The 10,555-nt window shown below is 34.4% G+C and overlaps 1 long non-coding RNA gene across 3 annotated transcripts; it reads left to right on the top strand.

Annotated features, from left to right (window-relative positions):
• Window positions 1-5,103: 5,103 nt before the first annotated feature.
• LOC141633073 (uncharacterized) lies at window positions 5,104-8,117 on the top strand. 3 transcript variants are annotated; one of them, XR_012537884.1, is made up of 6 exons: window positions 5,104-5,309; window positions 5,953-6,165; window positions 6,333-6,403; window positions 7,133-7,318; window positions 7,498-7,670; window positions 7,781-8,117. It is a non-coding gene; the product is annotated as an uncharacterized LOC141633073 (long non-coding RNA). The 3 variants fall into 3 exon arrangements; XR_012537885.1 differs by having other exon boundaries at window positions 7,498-7,658; XR_012537886.1 differs by having other exon boundaries at window positions 5,953-6,146.
• Window positions 8,118-10,555: the final 2,438 nt, after the last annotated feature.

Below are 10,555 nucleotides of genomic sequence, written 5' to 3' on the forward strand. Positions count from 1 at the left end.
TCTGTGCTACCTGCATGGCTGCATAAGGTCATTTTTGACGAATTGTTCGAATCCACCGGCCTTTCACGGGCCATCTTTGCTACAGATTCTTAGCTGGGTTTAATTTAGCAATTGGTCTCCTTTGTAACGGGTCACCATTTGTGTCGGATATTTTGTGAGTTAAAATGATAACAAAATGGGTTAGTGGAGAAAGGGGACCACATGAATAGTGTTGCAGAGAGAGAAAAAGTGGATACTTTGTGAGATAAAATGGTATCCGTCACTCCAGAGTGACGGATATGTGCCGTCACAAATGAGAATTTGTGTTAATTTAGTTACTTTTGGACGATGTGTTTTGCCAATTAATTCCTTTTTCATGGCGTTTCATAGCTTTATAACGGTTGGGAGCTATTTTTTGTCGCCCGTGTTTTACTTAGTGTTGCCTGAATTTAGCATTAACTATCCAATTCTAGCCTTATTTATCTCTTCTTTTGATTTACCAATTTCATCTCCTCCTTTATTAGACTCCAAACTAAATAACTAAATCCCACAACTTAAAATCTCCAATCATGAACGATGACAATTCACACATGAGAAACGAGGTAAATTAATCAATTCGATCTTACACTTTCTTCAATTTTCATTTTTCTTTAGCAAAATTGTGATTTTTGCGGATAGAAGACGTAAAATTTTGGACTTGTTGTCTCAGTCCTTTCTTTTCATATACTCCGTAAATATTCAACTATTAATAACTTGTCTAACCTATTCAACAGCACCTGTTTTCCACCATAACGCACGAGTATGCTCAAATATTCTTAAATTAAAAAAAATAATTACAAGAGATGAACAACAAGCTTAGATGATATACGATAGTACAGCGGAGACGAACAACAAAGCCATTTCTACTTCCTCTAAGCTAGTAAGAGCAATATGACAGTACAACAGTGATGGCGACAACAGTGATGGAAACTTCATGCGTGTCTCATGAGAAGGCCATGGTCAAATGGTTTCCTAAAAATGAGATCCTCCTCGGTTGTTCGTGCCCACATCACGACACAACCACCTTCAAATCGTGTAGAGTGAAGACCACATGACACGTGCACGGCGTCGTCGTGTATTTCCCACTAGAGGTCCACGGACCTGGCTTTTTGTTTACACGACTCATTCATGGTGCTATACATCTGACTTAAATGAAAGGCCCATGACGATGTCGTGTACCCTACGCGAAGCGCTCGTTCGTTTTCACCCTGGCACGCGTCCCTTCACAGCCCCAACACCCGGTGACGAAACGGTAACTCGAGTCAAATTTTTCGCTTCACTCCCTTAATTGAAAAATTGAAGTATTTGAAGTATGGATTTAAATGATGACTTACGATTAATACAACCAAATTTCCAGATTTTTCAATTGAATAAACATCCTTTATTGATTCTATACATTATTACAACCATTCAAGTAAATGAATTTAAAATTAAAGACAATAATTAATTGTTATTGTTGTTGTTGTTGTTGTCGTCACCGTCACCATCACCGTCACCGTCACCGTACTCGTCGTTAAGGAAATGTTAAATTGAGAATTCCTGTGAGTGTAGTGAATCGTTAAGTTTGATAAGGGTTAGGATTAGGATGTTAGTGGTAGAGGGTAATTTCGTAAAGGTGTTAATAATATAAGGGTAATTTAGTAAATTATACGGGCGATATTAGTAATTTTCGGGCGACAAAAAGAAAAAGTGATCTATTTTCATTAAAATTCTGTTTAAATTATTAGTTATAATGAGCCGGTGTTTATAATGAGCCGATGCTTAACGGCAGAATCATATTCGTATATCAATAGGTCTTGGTATAGACGGGTGGGGCGAAATGAATGGGTAAAAACATCAATAAAATGGGTAGAGGGATAAGGTTGGGTACCCTCCATGTGCTTTCCACTTTATGGCAAAATGGATATTTTGTGAGGAAAATGGTATCCATCTATACGTATAAACGGATAGTGTCAAAGTCATAATGAGAATTTGTGTTCGTATATCGTTTGCTATTCTAATATTCATATGAGGTTTGTCCTGTTCTAAACAATTGTGTGTGTTTGTTTGTTGGAGTATAGTTGATTTATTTCAGAGGTTACATTTTAACCGGTATTGTTTTGTTTGCTAATGATTTGTTTGTTCTCAGATTTGGTCATTAATTCTTGGGGACTTATCCAAACGTTTCTAGCAAATGTTTGCAGATGTTCGTTTCCGAGGGTGAACTGTCTTTATATATATATATATATATATATATATATATATATAAGAGTCAAGATCCGGTGAGAACGAACATTCGGTGAAACAGTGAACGACTTATAACCATTAGATTAAATATAATCTAACGGCTGATACAACAAAACCCATCAATCTTATATCACACCCTCCCTCTTTCACGCGTCTCTTAACTCCATTGTCATTTGTCCTGCTATCGGAAATCCGACGAGACCCTCGCCGGACCTTGTAACTTTTCACCGGTACAATAAGTCAATAACCATGGTTAATCGGCCCACAACGAAGTCAGACTACCTCGCACCACTGGTCGACGGTCGGCCATAGGGCGAGTTTGGCGATTGAGTCGAATTAGGAAAAGAGTGAGAGTAAAATCGACAAAGGCTTCATCATAATTATTGTCCTCATCGTCGGTGGTCCGAGAAGCCATAACCTGAACAAGACGGTGAGTGGCGGCCTCGGTGGCGAAGTTCTGAGAATGCTTGACGACGGAAATTTCGGCGACGGGTGATTCGGTGGAGGAAGTTCGGGCATGGTGGCTGATAGTGGTGGTGCTTGGTTCAGAAGTCCATCTTTTAGGGAAGATGATACACATACACATAGTGTACAAAAAATTTGTACACAAACCAATGGTGGCGTGAAGCGTGGTAAATCGTGGTAAACTAGGTTAGATTAGTTTAGGGTTAGGTTAGTCATTTTACATATATAGTTAATTAATTAACTACACTTAGTTAATATTATTTATGGTTATTTTTGTTATATTTGATTTAGTTTTCCAAATTTCCAATTTAGTTTTCTAAATTTCCGTTAACATTATGTGGATTTATTCACCATTTTTTAAATTGCATAATTTTTCGAAAAACCCCTAATTATTTAAACCCTAATTTGTATGCGAATAATCAATTCGTAATTGAATTCGATAAATAAAATTGATTAATATTCCATATACAATAATCAAAATCGTTCATGCAATTAAATACCATCCCAAATTCAATTCGTGAATTTTTTGTACTTGAATGCGATTTTTTTTTCCAGAATAATTAATGATGAACCCTAATTCGTCAATAGGTGCATAAATTCGTGAAATTGGTGAAATTGATCTAGTATATGTAAATTCGATTAATCAAATGATTATGAACCGTAATTAAATTCGTGAAATGGGTGAAATTGATCTAGTATATGTAATTCGATTTTTGTTATCGTTAAGTATTGATGAACCCTAATTCGTGCAATTTGGGGAAAAAAGAGGAAAATAAAATACAAAAACCAAAAATGTTGTTAATAAGAATCAAACACGCGATGCACTATGCATTAGAAGGGTGTTTAACCATTTAAGTAAGGGGTATCAGCACATCTAATAGTCAATTTAATTTCATTATATAGTGTTAAATAATCTTAATTCATAAAATATTCAAACTTTCCTATTATATTGCCCAAAATTTCGCCTTTTATTGTTTCCTTTATTGTTTTATTTTCATATTAGATTTTTTTGGTAACTAAATGATTTTAAAAATCTTTTATTTGATACAATTAAATTTATTTATTTAAATTGATTCTTAAATCATACGAGTATAATTTTTAATACCGTTTTCTAAATCATATCTTTTTGTTGAGATTTTTTGGTATAATTATTTTTATTTTCTTGTATCTCAACGTTGAAGTGTTAACAGAAAAACAAAGAGATACTATATTTTTTTAAGAAAAAAAACAAGCATTAGTTATTGAAGATGGATTTTGATCTTAATTTGCCTTGGAAAGACGATGAGCTTGATCTTAATTTGCCTTGGGAAGACGATCTTGAAAATATCAGTTTAGAAGATGTTCATAATAACGTGGAAGTTCAACAGGACGGAGATGATCAAGAGGACGTTGTTAATAACGTCGAAGTTCAACTGGACGGGGATGATCAAGAGGAGGTTGTTAGCTTTGACAACTTTAGCTTAGATGATTTGTTATATGATGACGGTGTTGATGGTGAACCTGTCAACATTGGAGGTGACGACAACCATGAGGATGACGTCAACGATGAGGGTGACGACAACTATGAGGATGACGTCAACGATGAGGGTGTCGGCAACGATGATACTGTCGTCGAAAATGAGGTTGTTGTAGATGACTTGCTTGAACCTCTTGTTATTGAAAGGGGGTATGTGCAGAAGGTCGCTAAGTTCCTAAAAAGCGGATACACCGACAATGTTGAACTTGACCCTCCGACACAAGGAATGCATTTTGTAAATGGTGATGAGCTTGGTGCATATTGTTACCAATATGCCTATAATCAAGGCTTTCAATTTTATATTAGGACTAGCAAACTACTGAATCATACTAACCACAATTTTTTCACCATGTCCATCAGTTTAGGGTTTACCATTTCAACTTAGTTTACGACTTATTTCAAGTCGTTTAATTGCTTTTGAACCATAATTCGTTTAATTCGATTCGATGTTCACACATATTCTTAATCCAAACAAATAATTAAAAGGATATTGATGAAATGACTATCAAATTTATTTCAATTAAAAATTCTATAGCATAAACTGAATGAAATTCAAGATTACAAAACTGAACTTTCAAAAAGTGTGAAATGACAAAAATTAATAACCAAACACTACTACAGAATTCATCAAGGACATCAGTGGATGGACATCGGATTTTTGAAAAAACAGATGTAATAAGTTTGCACATCGGATTTTTATAAAAGTCTGATGTAATTATATTATATGGACATCGGTTGTTATTTTCAACCCATGTCCATTATAATGGACATCGGATTAAATTACAACCCATGTCCATATAATCCTCAATTTGGGCGCAAAATGAAAACAATTCCCCCGCCCATGAGAATATACGTGACCTTACCATCTAAACCCTCCCACTTCCCCATTTTAATTCAGATTCCCATCTGTCTCACTCCCTCAACACCCAACTTCCTCATTATTGCTCACCTCGACGCAGAACGCCGGTAGCCATATCGTCACCGTCACCCACAACATCTCGTCATTTCTGACACCGACCTCGTGACCCACATAGTTACTTCCGGCAGCACTTCATCAACTAGTTAACACGCAATTCTCAATCAGGTTGGTATTTTATCAATTTTTTTCTTAAATCCTTTGTTTTTCCTCACTTGTTTTCAATTTATAACTGAATTTAGGTTTTTTTTTATCATCTAGGATTTATGGATTCAATTATTTTATCTATTAGGGTACAATTAAGTATTAGGGTTACACCTTTCAATTAAACTTCAGTTCAATTGGGAGATGGATCGTTTTAATTGATTCGAGTAAAAGCGAGGGATTGTTTAATTTTCAGTCCAATTAAGCAGGACTTGCAATTTGTGAATACAATAAAACTCCTGCGTTTGTGTATTATATTTCAGTTTGTATTATACTCGTGTTGTTCTTTACAGCCGTCGTTCTAGATCTATGAAGGTTCATTCAGCTAAACCATTAGCGAATTTCATGGTTAATCGTTATTTCGTGATTTAGTTAATGTCGTTTTGATGGGTTCCATGAAATTTGCAATTTTGAATACAATAAAGTAGGACTCTCAAATTGGAGGAATGTATATTAGTACAAGACCAGTCCAATCTAACATGTATATATGTACGAGTCTAGTACAATCTAGACAGCGACCTTAAATAATCTTATAGATAAGTACTCTTCTTGCTGATGTTGGTGCTGCATCTCGTCTGCTATGCTTGCATTTGCCATAATTTTGTAGCTGAAGATGAAAAGAATAAGCCAAATGATAGGGGGCATAAGTTTGAATCACTAGCTGGCATATTGATATCATTAAGTGACATAATTTATCGCTCGGAAAGAAATAGTGATGCTTCACTAGGTGTCCTAGATCTGAAAGAGAGGACTCCGATTATGATGAAGAACTAGAGTTAGACTTTGAAATGTCGGCATCAGGTAATGGGCGATGAAGCTGGTAAGGCTTTCAAAAACCTTTTCTGCCCAACTTATTCTTATTTATTTACTATACTTATATTGAATATATGACACCATCACAAAGTAACAAAAAAAAAAATTAAATCTAAGATGTCTTATCTGATTTACTTATTTACATCTTTGCTTGTCTGTTCGCCTTGTTTTCAGTGGTCAATTGTGTCCAGTGCCATCCATGTGACTCTGTTGTGGCTACTAGTGGAATGGATAGCACTATTAAGGTGAATATGCTGTGATAGTAATATATCATTAGGCGATTGTCATATACGTCTTCCTTCCTCTCTTTTCTTTGTGGAGATACTGGAATCGTTTATGATTGGTTTTTTTTTCATTTTTTTTTTTTACAAATGATTCTAGATATGGACTCTAACTGCTCCATTTCTAGAATCAAATTTGAGGTCTTACTGTCACATTTATACTATCCTTAATGTGCTTTACTTCACAACCAAGTATTCTACTTATAGCTACATTGTGGAGGGAGGATTTCAGTTTGTATTGGGATTGCTTGCATCATGTTTTGTGACTTGTAAACATTGACCTTTCAAACTACCGTCATACAGCTACACACTAGTTATCAAGTATATTTTGTTTGAGTGTGTTGAGGTCTGATTTTTCTTTTAGAAAATCTACTCCTTACTCCTTCATATGGGTATCGTTTAAAAAATATTGATTTCCTTCTTTATTGTACCAACTATAGGATCGTGGCTTGGAACTTCTTTGAGATTTATGTAAAGAGAGTACATTATTATGACTTAAATTCTATATATAATAATACTTGTAAACCCCTGAACCTGAAACTAGTTGTAATTACATATCTGCTACTAAAATCAATAATTATGTTGACTGCAAAACAGGAGCACTCGAATGTCCTATAAATGTTTAAATTTGTGATTGCTTGACCTCAGTGTTTGAGAATTCTAATTATTATGGTATGTAAAATTTATTTGCAGAACTAACTAGCAGAGTCTGAGGGATACGTGCTTGTTTATACTTATCGCGGTCTTAATTGAATCGAGCTGGGGTTTGTTCTCGTCTCTTCACCCTCCTTTAAATGCTTGTAGGAGGAAAATCCCTTACTCCTGTGCATTTTCCTTGAACCCAGTGTGTAAACCAGACAAAGGAGATTGTTCCTTCAGGTTAGTATTTACTCAAAATCTTATATGGAGACCATCTTATATGAGCGACGAAGCATTACTACAGAAAACTGTATAGTTAAATGAGGGATATGTATGTATTTTTGGGTTGGTCTATGATTGTTTCACTTAAGTGTGTTAGGTGACTATTTAGATTTATGAGCTGTCTTCTTTTGTTTTAGGTTATTCCAGCTGCAAAATTCAATTTTTGTTTAGCCAGCAACATCTGCGCCCTATCATTCAGATATTACGCTGCACATAAGCTTGATACTGTTGATGGAGGAATATCTATAACTTTAGCTACTTGGACATTGGAGGAATATCTGTATTATAGCAACACTCGGTATTTTTTCAAGTAATTATTACTTTAGCTGCTGCACCCTCTTCCCTTAATTATTAGCTTATATGAAGCTGCCCTTGTGAGGCCATGTCTGACTGCCCCATTGTCATTAATATGCATTACAGGTTTTTCAAGACACCACACCATATTCACAAGAAGAATTAGATGAGGTTCGGGACTTGTGGGCGAAGTATTTTCTCAATATCTAGCCGTAGATAGCTAGCTAGCGTAGTAATGTATTAGATAGTTGCATTTTGAAAAACTGATTACATGATCTGCAAGACCATATGTTATGTTGGCTGGGATTTGTTATGCCCTTTGTTGTTGTTCGTTAGTTGTTGAATTCGGATGACGGAGACGGTTGCGTTGTATGTTGATTGGGATCGGTTTTTATTAATTGAAATCGATCATTTTGGTTGAATGGCAGTTGGCATGTTTTGTATTAATGTTTTGGCATTCAAATTGGTGTAATGCAATATGAATTGGCCTGCTCTTTTCAAAATTTTTTTTAAAAAAAAAACAATATAAAGGACGGCGGATTTATAAAAGTTCGATGTAATTCTAGCGTCAAAGGACATGGGCTTTCTATAAAAAACTGATGTACATTACACATATGGACATGGGCTTTCTATAAAAATCTGATGTTCATTACTCATATGGACATCGGATATATTTAAAAATCCGATGTGCATATATTAATGGACATCGGTTTAAAGTCCCATGTCCATTACACCCCATATGGACGGGACTGAACTCTACATCGGCCTATAATCCGATGTCCATGTGTCTAGAAGTCCGATGTCCTTCATGATTTCTGTAGTAGTGAAAAACTATAAAAAAACTAAAACTGGAGGCGTCTAATAGCGCGTGGCAGCAATCGATATCGATCCCTAGACCTCCATCCAAAATGGAGAGGAGGAGAAGGTGTAGGTTGATCTCCATTATTGCCAAACTCATCCAGAACCACTATTGCATCGTCCACAACGGGCATGGGGAGATACTCCAAGTCACCTACTTGACGCCATTTAAGATGGTTATCGGGTAGAATTGGAGCATTTTTCGCATTAAACTCCTCTTCATATATGTACTCAATATTTTGGCAAGGGATACCATAAAGAGCTTTTTCAAATTGCTTTTGTGGATCAATTTCCATCATTGCTTGAATGAACCGTCTTGTTTCCAAAACATCTTGTGCGCGACCTTTCTTCTCATTTGCAAGTCGATGCTCCAACACACGATTTCGTAGCATAAGTTTTGCAATTTTTTCATCTCGCTTATCCATTTGTAATTTAGGGTTAGTTTGATAAGCTTTTAGAATTTTTGTGTATTATGGAGAGTTGTGTGTGAGTTAAAATGAGCGAAGGGATGAACTTAAATACAATCCCAACTCAATTCTCCCTCCAAAATTTCCCTCCAAAAATACCCACAAATCATACCCACGTTTAAGAAAAAACAAATCTTTAAGAATAAATTTACAACCCATTAAAAATAAGAAATATAAGATTACACAATATAATAAGATTATTTCAGAATAAATTTAATAACTAAATGGTATAGAAAATATTCCTTAAATAATTTATCTACAAAAATAAAGAATATGCATATAAAACATCAAAATGGCCGAAATTTAGGGCACCCAAATAGGAAACAATAATGACCGAATATTAATGCAATATATTCAGAAAGTTTGACTATTTTATATATTGAGATTATTTCACACTATAAAATGCAATTAAATTGTATAGTTGACGTGTTGATACCCCTTGCCTAATCAAGTTATGAGTATACTTGCAAAAACTAACTTAGCCCATTCTCATGAACGCGGGTTCGAACCTCAACACAACATCTTTTGTTTTTGTTTTTTTAGCCTTAATTTTTCGACTAATTCCAAACCAATGAAATTCACAGAGTCATTAAATTAGGTTTCATCATTCTTAATAGAACGATTTCAATTAGGGTTCATCATCAATTGAATAAACAATTTATTTGTTTAATTGAATTTTGGATTAGGGCTACATTCAAATTACTTATTTTAGGACGAAAACAATGAACAATCTCGATAAAATTGAAAAATCGATCCATTAATTTTATTAATACAATTAAATTAGGGGGGAAATATTATACGAAATTCATTATTTTGATCCCTAATTCAATTTTTGGATGAACCCTAATTTAGTCAGATGTGTAATTGAATTAGGGTTTCGTTAATTTGATGCAAAAAATTGTTTGATGCAAAAATTAATTATTTTGTAAACATTAATGTAATTGAATAATAAATAATTTAATTTTTACGTAATTGCCTAATATAAATGAAAACAAAATAAATGAAATAGGAAATAAAACTAACCATATATTAGTTAACTACATATGCAAAATGACTAACCGAACCCTAGATCCATCTAACCTAATTTACCATGGTTTGCCACGTGTCATGCCGCTATTGGATGGTGTACAAAAGTTTTGTACACCTAGTGTATCTGTAGCCTTTTCGATCTTCTAGCTCTATAGACTGTGGTGGTTGGTCTGAATTCTTTTAAGTGGGTATTTGCGTGGATTTTAAGAAATAAAAGTTACTACTGGAACTTGGAAGTGGGTACTTGTTTAAAGTAGCTACATTAAAATTTTTATAGATACATTAATCGTAAGGGGAAAGGTGTACATAGTAGGGAAAAAACCGTACCTACATCATTATAATACGTATCTATATAGAAAAAAAAATGTAATTGCATTGTGATAAAATGTAACTAGATTCATGTAAAAAGCTTAATTATGATAGTTTTTTTCCAATCTTGTTTTTATATACTTACCGTCACTAGATACAATAAAATTTAAAATGTATCTTGGATACACTCTTTTATTTCTTAAGTAATTTTAAATACACTTTAGACTATCAGGATACA

Source organism: Silene latifolia, chromosome Y (genome assembly GCF_048544455.1).
Source record: "Silene latifolia isolate original U9 population chromosome Y, ASM4854445v1, whole genome shotgun sequence".
In the NCBI taxonomy this organism is placed as follows: domain Eukaryota; kingdom Viridiplantae; phylum Streptophyta; class Magnoliopsida; order Caryophyllales; family Caryophyllaceae; genus Silene; species Silene latifolia.